A 10,550-nucleotide genomic window follows, 5' to 3' on the forward strand; every position below is an offset into this window, starting at 1 on the left:
ATGAAGAGAAAGAAAGAGAAATAGCGATTAGGTGTCGCACTTACCTGTGCACTCCGTGGTTGATTCTTGTGTGCGCCCTGACCAGGGATGGAACTTGCAACCTTGCCATGTGAGGACAACACTAATCAACTGAGCCACCGGCCAGGGCGGTTTTAACCTTTGTTGTGTTAGTCGTTTAAGTCTTTCTGGAAGGGTGTTTTGAAAGGAAAGGTGAAATCTTTCAGTGTAAAAACCTGGTTTGAATTGCTAGATTTGATCAGGGTAAATCAGACTGCATGCTCGTGTTACGCTTCTATTTTATAGGGACAACTGATCTTTATATTCACATAAAACTCTTTAAATTTTTATAGTTTTAAGTAGAGAAATTGCATGCTTTTTATTTTATTGTAGCAATCATAATAGAATGTTTAAAATTACTAGGGAAATGGAATCTGAGGTTAATTAGCCTCCCTCCCCCAAAAGAAAGGATTTACTTGTTCACGTCACTGAAAAACCCAATGTAGAGTTGGCTTCAGGCGTTCAAATGTGCTGATCAGAACTGCTCAGGTGAGTTGGCCTCATCTCTCGACGGGCCTCCGCCATAGCTGGGGAGGAGAGCGGGTGGGGCCGGGCGGGGGAGGGGAGGGGAGAGAAGAGATGCGTCAATTCGCAGAAATGTTCTCTGGTGCCCCTGGGTCGCATTCCTATCTTTGGATTCTGTTTTTCACTTGATTAGGTTAGTTTTGTCATCTATTAACTCTTGCCTCTGTTGACTCCATCTCCTTAGTCATAATCGGTTAACACAAGTTTACTTATGGCTTTATGTTTATCAGCTGCTTGATCAAGTTCTTTGCTCTTCGGGAATTATCTGGAATGGCTGGAGCTAGCATTAGGCGGCTTGACTTGGTTCCTGAAAGTGTTAGAACCTGGCCTGCACGTTGCTATCCACGCTCCCTTGGGCCACTGCTTCTTTGTGTCTTGGCAACTCTCATTAGAGGGGAAAACCCTAAAGCAATTACTGCTGCTTCTGTTGTTACTCCTGAGTTGCTAAGAGCAGGTCTGTTATGCAGGGACATGTGCTGATGACATTTGCCCCCTAAACATTTTTTTTTAAATATGAGAAAATGCTAAATTTCATCTTTTAATAGGCCATAGGATCTAGAAATGAGATACTATTTTTAAGGTATTAAAATACAGGTTTTTTACGCACCTGACGCGGCTGGAGCACAGCCCGTCTCACCATCAGGGACGAGGCTGGTGTGACGAATATAACTAATGAAATCTCAGAGCCTCTGGCCAGGGGCCTGTGATTTCCTGCTGTTGGGGGATCACTGTACCCCCAGGACTGCAGCTGTCTGTAAGTGCGCTGTGGCTGAACCATGACGGGCATGTGCAGATTTCTACAGAAATGACGGTTCTATGACTGGACATGCTCCACGCCTGGGGCTGGCCCTGCCCTGGCCGGTCTGGGGCCTTTCCCGGCAGGTGGCCTCCAGGGTCTGGGGCCTTTCCCGGCAGGTGGCCTCCAGGCTCTTGACTCGTGCAGCAGAGATTTCAAGAAAGAGTGAGAACCAAAGCCGGTTCTGTTTCCGTAGAGAGGCCAGGAGGTGGGAGCACTCGCGAGTGAGTTGCACCTGTGGTCAGTTTGGGCGACTTCATGTGTTTTAGTCTGTGAGTTTGGTGGTGCCCATTCTGACCGCGTCCTGGTCGGGAGGGCGTCTTTCCTAGTCGGGTCCCTTCAGGAAGTACGGGGTGTTCCAGCCCCTTTCTGCTGGTGTCAAGGCGGGATAGTAAGAAGCTAGGGGAAGACCTTGGTAGACGGAATGAGGGAACCTGAGGCAAAGTAGTTAAGCAAAGCCAAGCAATTAACAGCCTGCTGATAAATCTCAAGATCTTACCTTCCCTAACCAGGACACTTAGGAGCAGATGGTTTATACCTGTGTTCCCCAGCTGGAGAGTGAGTGGCTTCAATCCCCCTGGCCAGGGAGATGGAAAAGGGAGAGTACCGCCAAGCCCAGGGTGGATGAAGTCGGGAACAAAGAGCAAAACCCGACTAGAGCCAGACAGACCCGAGATAAAAGTAAAGCAGGGAAGCTGACTAGAGAACCATCCCAAACTCCCTGCTCTGCTCCTCTGACGCATCAGCATTTTAAAGGACACACCTGGAAAGCTGTTGAATATTCTGTTGAGACCCTCCCTCAAAGTTCCCACCTTTAGAAAACGGGAAAACTCTTAAGACCAAGGGCCCAGTGCACAGACTTTTGAGCACGCCTACCCGCCCCTTCTCAGGAGTGTATTTTGCCTTCTAAATTAAGGGTCCTCACAAGACTTGGAACTAGGGGAGCAGCAGGCTGCTATACCCTTGCCCCTTCTATCTTAGCCTTTGTTTCACTGTCCCCAGCTTTAATAAACATACTCTCAAAATCAGCTGGACTCACACGTCTCTCCTACACCAAGTCAAGAACCCACATATTCCGTATGGTGCTGGGGCAGACCCAGTGACAGTCTTCACTGTGATGATGCTGTAACGAGTGGGGGGTCAGTCTTTGGTCAGTTTTCCCTCCATCTTGGAGTGATCTGGTTTTAGTCAGGCCTTGTTGGTGACTTCTGTGACCCCACAGAGGTTTTCTGCCCTGAACTGTTTCCCTGTGGTCATGGGCGGGGGGGGGAGGGACCTGGTGAGAGGACCGAGTGGCTGTGATGTCCACTCCTGCTTCCTCATTCCACGTGTCAGGAGCTAACTGCTATTCGTCCCGCCTCCGTGCCACGAGAGACGGGCGGTGGCGCAGCCTGGTCTGTCTGTCGGGTCGCAAAGTGATCCTGGAATGGGAAGAATTTCTTTGGGTTGACTTCCATGCAAGATTTTAACTGACCTGTGTTCCTGAACTAGGAAACATGAACATTTGGAGTAAGGAATGGGTTTCTCTTGAATAAAAAATTAATGAATACTGCTGACTTTGAAAAATATTTATATAAACTTTATTTAAACAGTAGGTTACTTTTGAATGTGATTCATTTTTCTTTTTCTTTTTTCTTTTTTTTTTTTTTTTTTTTGCGAGGGAGGGAGACCAGGAGGAACAGACAGGAAGGGAGATGAGAAGCATCAGCTCATAGTTGTGGCACCTTAGTTGTTCATTGATTGCTTTCTTACATGTGCCCTGACCAGGGGGTTCCAACCAAGACAGTGACCCCTTGCTCAAGCCAGGACCTTGGGCTTCAAGCCATTGACTGTAAGGTCAGTGGACAATGGGGAAAGGTCACGTGAGAAACCAGACCCAGGAACTTTGGCTAGAACTGCCCACACCCATGCACGCCAAAAGAAACTTCCCAGAAGTCCTTGGAAAAGAGCGACCGACTGTCAGCCAGTGAGATTTCACCACGTCATATTAACTCGACCACCCTAGACGAGACCCTTTGAATATCCCCCATGCGGATCACCCCGTGCGACATTCCTGGCCTCTGTCCCCGGGACCAGGGAACATTGTCTGGGAAGCGCTGCACTAAATAAAGCTTTTATTATTCCAAACTTCGTAGCTATGCCCTTCCTTCTTAAGTGGGGAAAAATACCTTACCTTTGGAGTCAAAACCCGGGAGGAGTTAGAAGTCCGCAAGGACTGCTCCTCTCCCCTTCTCTTTTGAGGAAGAACCAGGACCTCCGACTTTACACCCACTTCGGCGCCCGGTGCGGTAAGTTCCCCACCTCCAGCCTCCCCTCAGTTCTTTCCATCGAGATCCCTGTCCAAAATCGCAGCTGCGTCAGGGACTTCTTTTCTGTTCCAAGTGCATGTGTGCCTGTGGAGACGTCTCAGTGACTCACTTTACGTAACCATCCGGTGGCCAGAGATTGAGTTGTGGGACGCCAGTTCTCATCTCTGAGCACTCTGAGGACTGAGGGTGGCCGAAGAGGTACAGGCTCCTAGAGCACCTTCCCTCCCTAAAGAAGAAACTGTTCTTCTTCGCTGTGGCCAGGCCACAGAACCCACCGGATAACCAGACCAGGTGACCTCCTGAAGGGACTTTCGATTTTAATATCCTCACCAATTTATCACCAAAAGAACTTGGAACTGGTTGGAGATCCCTTATATTCAGGGCTTCTAGTATTTGCACTCCCATCCTAATCTCTGTGCCACCTGTTCCACCATGCAGGCCCCTTTTTGGCCAGAGAAACCTCACCTAAACCCTCCACTCCTAATCTTTCCTCCTTCACTGACTCTTGACTCTCTCCCCCTCCTGCCTGACCCCTGAGGTCGCCCCTCTCTCGGAACCAACCCCTCTGGTCCTTCTGCAGACCTTTCACTCGGGTCTCTCCCCTTCAGGAGCCCCCTGCCCTCTCCGCAGGATCCTGCTTCTCACTCACCTGCAAATACCATCCCTCTTTCTCCTCTGTGTTCTTAAGCCCCTCCTCCGTCAGGTCACCCTCTGCCAGCCAGCCATTGGCCCTTACCCAGGTTTGCAGTTCTCCTGAACCCGCGGCCCAACCTGGTTTTCATGCAGGAAGGCCTGGCCTTGTCCTGCCTCTGGCTCCGGCGTTTCTGGCCGTACCTGGGTGCCAGGCTCCCCAGGAGCCCCCCTCCTCTTATTCTCACACCCAAACCCCTAACCGAAACCTGTGAATATGGCATTTAAAGTTTTTAATGGTTGCAACTAGTAGAAAAGGCCGAGCCTGTTCACCAGGCCCGCATGCAGCAGAAGGTAACTCTCTAAACCCAGACTCTTGTGGCAACCCTGAGGCTGGCAGAGCAACTGGGGCAAGGCATAGCAGGCTCCCGACCCAAGTCTGGGCCGCAGAGAGGAGCCCCACCAGCAGCTTGCTTTAAATGTGGCAAGGAGGGTCACTGATCCCAGCAGGGCCCCTGCCCACGGCTGCCCACTAAGCCCTGCCCCAACTGCAAGCAGCCTAGTCACTGGCGGAGCAATTGCCCCTTGGGCAACAGGCTTTTCCTCAGCGCCTCTACGTGGAGGACAAGCCACCCTAATGGGAGGCCAAGCTAGCCAGACGGGCCCATTGCTCAAACTCCTAGGCCTCATGGACGACTGACCTGGCCTGGACTTGGAGACCCCCATCACCCTCACCAAACCCAGGGTAATGCTACAAGTAGCGGGTAAGTCCATCTCATTTCTGTGGACACGGGGGCTACCTTCTCTGTTTTGCCATCACACTCTGGACCTCTAGTTCCCTCACTGGTCTCGGTTATGGGAGTGGATGGGACCCCTTCCTTTCCACTTCGTACGCCACTCCTGACATGCAGTTTTGCCTCAAGCTTGCCCCCATGCAGGACCACTGGCAGTCAGAACCACTGGGCCCTACCCATCTCCAGCTCACCAAAAGGCTGGACCCTGCAGATCCCCCATTACTCCTCTTTTTTAAATCCTTACAGGACCGCATCCGCGAAGTTTCTAGAGTCACAGTCAAACAAATGTTCCTCTTGACTCCCCTCAAAGCCACCACCTTCCAATCTCCCCTCCCTACGAAGCCCCTAACCGGCAGGAAGTAGCCTGACAAATAACGGCGCCCCTATTTAACACAAAAGGTGGGAATAGGTCGGTGGACAATGAGGAAAGGTCACGTGAGAAACCAGACCTGGGAGCTTCGGTTAGAGCCGCCCACACCCATGCAGGCATAAAGAAACTTCCCAGGAGTCCTTTGGAAAAGAGCTACCGTCTGTCAGCCAGTGAGATTTCACCACATATTAACTTGACCGTAGAGACCCTTTAAATATCCCCCATGCGGATCACCCCATGCAACTTCCCTGGCCTCTGTCCCCGGGACCAGGGAACATCGTCCGGGAAACGCTGTACTAAATAAAGCTTTTATTACTCCACACTTCGTGGCTACGCCCTTCCTTCCTCGGCAGGGAAAAATACCTTACATTGACCTTTGGGCTCAAGCCAGTGACCATGGGGTGATCCCACTCTCAAGCCAACGACCCTTATGCTCAAGCTGGCGACCTTGGGTTTCAAACCTGGGTCCTCCGCATTCCAGGCTGATGCTCTATACACTGTGCCATCACCGGGCTTTCCTTATCATTTTTCTACACTTTTCTTGAAACCTTCCACACCCCCTTCTAAAAAATATTAATGAAATAAATGAAAGCACCATCATCCTTAGTTAATTTTTTTCATTTATAGCTGTTATTGTATCTTGCTTCATACCGGAATTGTAAAAACGGGCCATCAGGTTTACAGACAGTGAAGAAAGGTAGGAAGGTTGCTTTAATGTTTTCCAAACCTGGCCTGCGGAATAATTCACACGTGCTTCCAGCTCACTGGGGCGGGCTCCTCTGGAGCCTAATTGTGAGCAGGGCGGTGGTGGTACTCTAACTTGACCCAGGAGGGAGCTGAAACGCCTTGAGACGTGCGCGACTAGGGCCGGCCAGTGCAAACGGAATGTAGATGCTCCCCAACGCCTCCAGCAGGTACCCCACGCAGACTTCGGGGAGCCCAACCGCGCGCACTTTCCTGCCCTGGCAAGTGCCAATCCCGGGCAGCTGCTGAGCGCCAGCCCGAAGCCCGCGGGCACTCGCGGGGACAACCCGCCTCAGCGAAGGCAGCACCTGGGCCGAGTGAAAGCCCTTTCCCTGCCGCAGAACGGCCCGCCCTCCAGGAGGCCACGCGGCACTCCCTGCTCCCCGACCCTCCTTGACTTCGGCTCTCCCGGTCCCGCGTGGCCCGTGGTGGTTCCGGTTCCGCTGATGTCTCGGGCAGCTGCGGGAGGGGAAGGGGCTCTAGCGCAGCTCTGCCCTGCGTGGGGGCTTCCGCCCAGGCTTCAGGGCCCGCCTGGGGGTGGTCTGTGGGGCAGGCTGAGGGTAAGCTCAGTTCATCCTCGCCCCACCGGGATGAAGAGACCGGGAGGACAGGAAGAAGGAAGGAGGATGGGACCGGTGAGTGACTGTAATGGCTCAGCGTTTTAACTTCCCTTCAGTTCCAAATCTTACAGTATGACAGAACACTTTGTTTTAGCAGATCAATAATGGTTCTAGGAAATAGAAAATTTTTTTCATCAGCAGAAATAATCTTAAGGAATTTCTAAAAATGAAAGAGCGGATAGGATCCTACCCAGAGTGACATATGACCAAATGAAACCACGAACCCAAAGTAAACACATTCTGAGCTCAAGGTCAGCAGAGGCAGCGGCATGAGGGACCCTGGGGTGAGTTTTAGGACAGCGGTTGGGAGGTGGTCCCCCGCGGCCCCTGTGCTGAGCCCCCCCCCCCCCCCCCCCCCCCCCCCCCGCCACCCCTGTGCTGAGCCCTGGCCAGGGCTGGCCCTGGCGCTGGGGACTCCTTCGCCCCCTCAGCGGTTCACGCAACCTTCCCACAGTTATCAGAAGCAAACTTCAGTGAGCAGAGAGGGGGTTCTCAAACTCAAAAGTGAGCACACCACCAAAAATCACCGAGCATTTGAAGAAATTGGAGGCCAGGACCGAGAGGCACCCGACCTATCAGAGATGCTTCCAGTCGAGGAAACAGCTAGAGGCCAGCAGAAGACTTTAGAACCTATGTAAATAGTTAACATTTCCTAAAGGATTTGAGAGAATTATTGTTCTCCAGGAAAAGATATAACTATAGGCCTGGTAGTTAATTCTATAATTATATTTTAAAAAGTTAACTTTAGAGTAACTGTTTAAATAGAATGTATTAAAAGACTGATTCTGTCGGCCCTGGCCGGTTGGCTCAGTGGTAGAGCATCGGCCTGGCATGCAGAAGTCCCGGGTTCGATTCCTGGCCAGGGCACACAGGAGAGGCACCCAGCTGCTTCCTCTCTGTCTCTCTCTTCCCCTCCCGCAGCCGAGGCTCCATTGGAGCAAAAGATGGCCCGGGCGCTGGGGATGGCTCCTTGGCCTCTGTCCCAGGCGCGCCAGAGTGGCTCTGGTCGCGGCAGAGCGACGCCCCGGATGGGCAGAGCATCACCCCCTGGCGGGCGTGCCGGGTGGATCCCGGTCAGGCGCATGCGGGAGTCTGTCTGACTGCCTCCTCGTTTCCAACTTCATAAAAATACAAAAAAAAAAAGAAAAAAAAAAAGACTGATTCTGTTGAGGGAAGCCATAAAATCCAGCTATATGCTGTTTGGAAGAGACGCATAGACACATCCAACTTGGAACTAGATTAAAGGGTGGGAAGCCTAAGGATGAAAAACATGCACCAGCAATGCTAACTAAAAGAAAGCAGGTGTAGCAATGTAACATCAGACAGAATAGCAGTTAAGCCAAAGACCATTCAAAGAGAAGTTGGGAATAATACACATTGAGAATATTAACATTTTTGCCAGTTCCTCCCCAACCCCCTCACTGACACACTGAGTCATCCAGTAGGCATAGCTGACAAGCAAGTACCTTGGTGGGGGGGGGCAGGCACGTGGTTGAGGGGCGCAGCCCACCAAGGAGGCAGTCAACATCTTCCACTTCCTAACCTCAGAGTGTCAAGGTAAATAAAAGAATAATCTGGTAGAAATAGTAAGAAAAATAAATTCATGATAATATTGGGAGACTTTTATACACTTCTCAGAAATAAACCAACAACATAAAATATACATTGCATAAAAATTATGCAATCAACCACAAAGAAAATATCAAGACATTTTAAACAGCAGGGGAAATGTAAGCCATGTTCCCTGACCGTTTAGAAATTAACCAGAAGGGGACGGTAATTTTTTAATCTATTTAAAAGTTCAGTAACTATTGAGTTGAAGTAATCAAAGCAGAAAGCATACACTGTTCATAAGTGAGCGAAAACTAGAGCACTACCTCTTAAAACTTGTAGTGGATGGCAAAGGGGCATTCAGAGTGCCAGCGTGGGGGAGGTGCTCTCAGCGCAGCTGGGGTGCTCAGGAAAGGACTCTGAGCAGAAACCTGGAGGGAGGGAGGCAGCTCTGTGCTCAGTGGGAGAGGAGCATTTTATTTTTCCAGAATAGCAAGTGCAAGGGCCCTGTGGCAGGGACATGCCTGGTATTGTCTAGGAACAGAAAAAGGAGCAGGGTGAGTAAGAAGAGGGCATAGTAAGGTCAAGTCCAGGTCAGATACAGTATTACAGGCCTTTTATAGGTCCTTGGCTTACTGAGTGAGATCAGAAGCCATTGGGTAGTTCTGACCAGACAATGTTTTCAAAGGAGCAGTCCAACTATTGTATTAGAATGGACTCGAGGAAGACCAGATGCAGAGAGACTCATTAGGAGGATACTGTAATCACTTAAACCAGAGATGGAACAGGTCCAAGAGGCGGACGAGAGTGATAGCACCGGAGGGCGTGAGAAGTCTCAGAGTCGGGAGACAGGGTTCACGGGACCTGCTGATCACTGACGGGGGGCCGTGAGGCAGAGAGGAGGGTCATGAGCTCAAAGCATTTGGCCTGAACACTGGAGAGAATGCCACTGCCATTTTCAGAGATAGCGAAGATGGAGGGTGGAGCCAGCTGTCAAGTCTTAATTTTGCTACGTTAAATTTTTAATGCCCTCTTAGACACCCAAATGGAGGTGGAGGGTTGGAATAGGAGGTGTGCAAGTTCATGGGAGATAAAACAGAAAGGGTTCTCAGCATGTCCAAGAGACGTAAGGATGGGAGACTCAGTGAAATCACCTAGCGGGCGAGCTAGCGAGAGAGCAGAGGAGCCCAAGGACACGCCCTGGGAGCCCTCAGTATTTAGGAAGAAGGGGGAGAAGGAGAACCAGAAGCAAGCAACATCAAGGGAGAGGAGTGAGCCGGAAGCAATGGAAGAAGTGCTTCCAGGAGGAGACCGTGAGCGGCCGTGTGAACTGCAGAGAGCTCGTGAGATTGAGCACACGTTAACTATAGCACATGTGAAGTATTATGTACAGTTACAGATACAACAGACAAGCGCGCTTGGAAAAACAGACACAGAAAAACCTTTCATACTTGTTACGTGGAGAAAACGAAATAGTAGAACCCTCTAACAATAAACTCGGTAGAGTATAATCCAAATTTTATTTTAAAAAGATGTTTATAAATGATTTGTAAATACATAGAAAAGAGAAATGCACACCACATTTTGAGTGGTGGTTACTTTTGGGAAAGGGGTTAGAATAGATGAACGGCCTGACCTGTGGTGGCGCAGTGATAAAGTGTCAATCTCAACCTGGAACACTGAGGTGGCCAGTTCAAACCCTGGGCTTGCCTGGTCAAGGCACATATAGGAGTTGATGCTTCCTGTTCCTCCCCCTTTTCTTTCTCTCTGTCTCCCATCTCTAAAATGAATAACAATTAAAAAATCTTTAATAAAAAAAGAATAGAAGAAAAGATTTTTTTTTACTTTGTATATTTCTATATTATTTGAATATTCAAATATGAGAATGTCTTCAAATGTCCCTTTTGTATTTTTTAAAAATCCAAGAGAGGGTGATCATGAGGACAAGAAGAAAAAACTTTTAACATCAAATTCTTTCTTTTGCATCAAAGTGACTCTTTTTCTGATTACAATTCATTTCTAAGGAAGGAGGGGGGAGGAGAGAGCGTGCATTTTGTACCTTTTTGGTAAGAACGCACTTAGCATGAATGGGAAATGCCAAAAGAAGGCTCTAGAGCCGGGGTAGTCAACCTTTTTATACCTACTGCCCACTTT

Source organism: Saccopteryx bilineata, chromosome 8 (genome assembly GCF_036850765.1).
Source record: "Saccopteryx bilineata isolate mSacBil1 chromosome 8, mSacBil1_pri_phased_curated, whole genome shotgun sequence".
Taxonomy (NCBI): Eukaryota; Metazoa; Chordata; class Mammalia; order Chiroptera; family Emballonuridae; genus Saccopteryx; species Saccopteryx bilineata.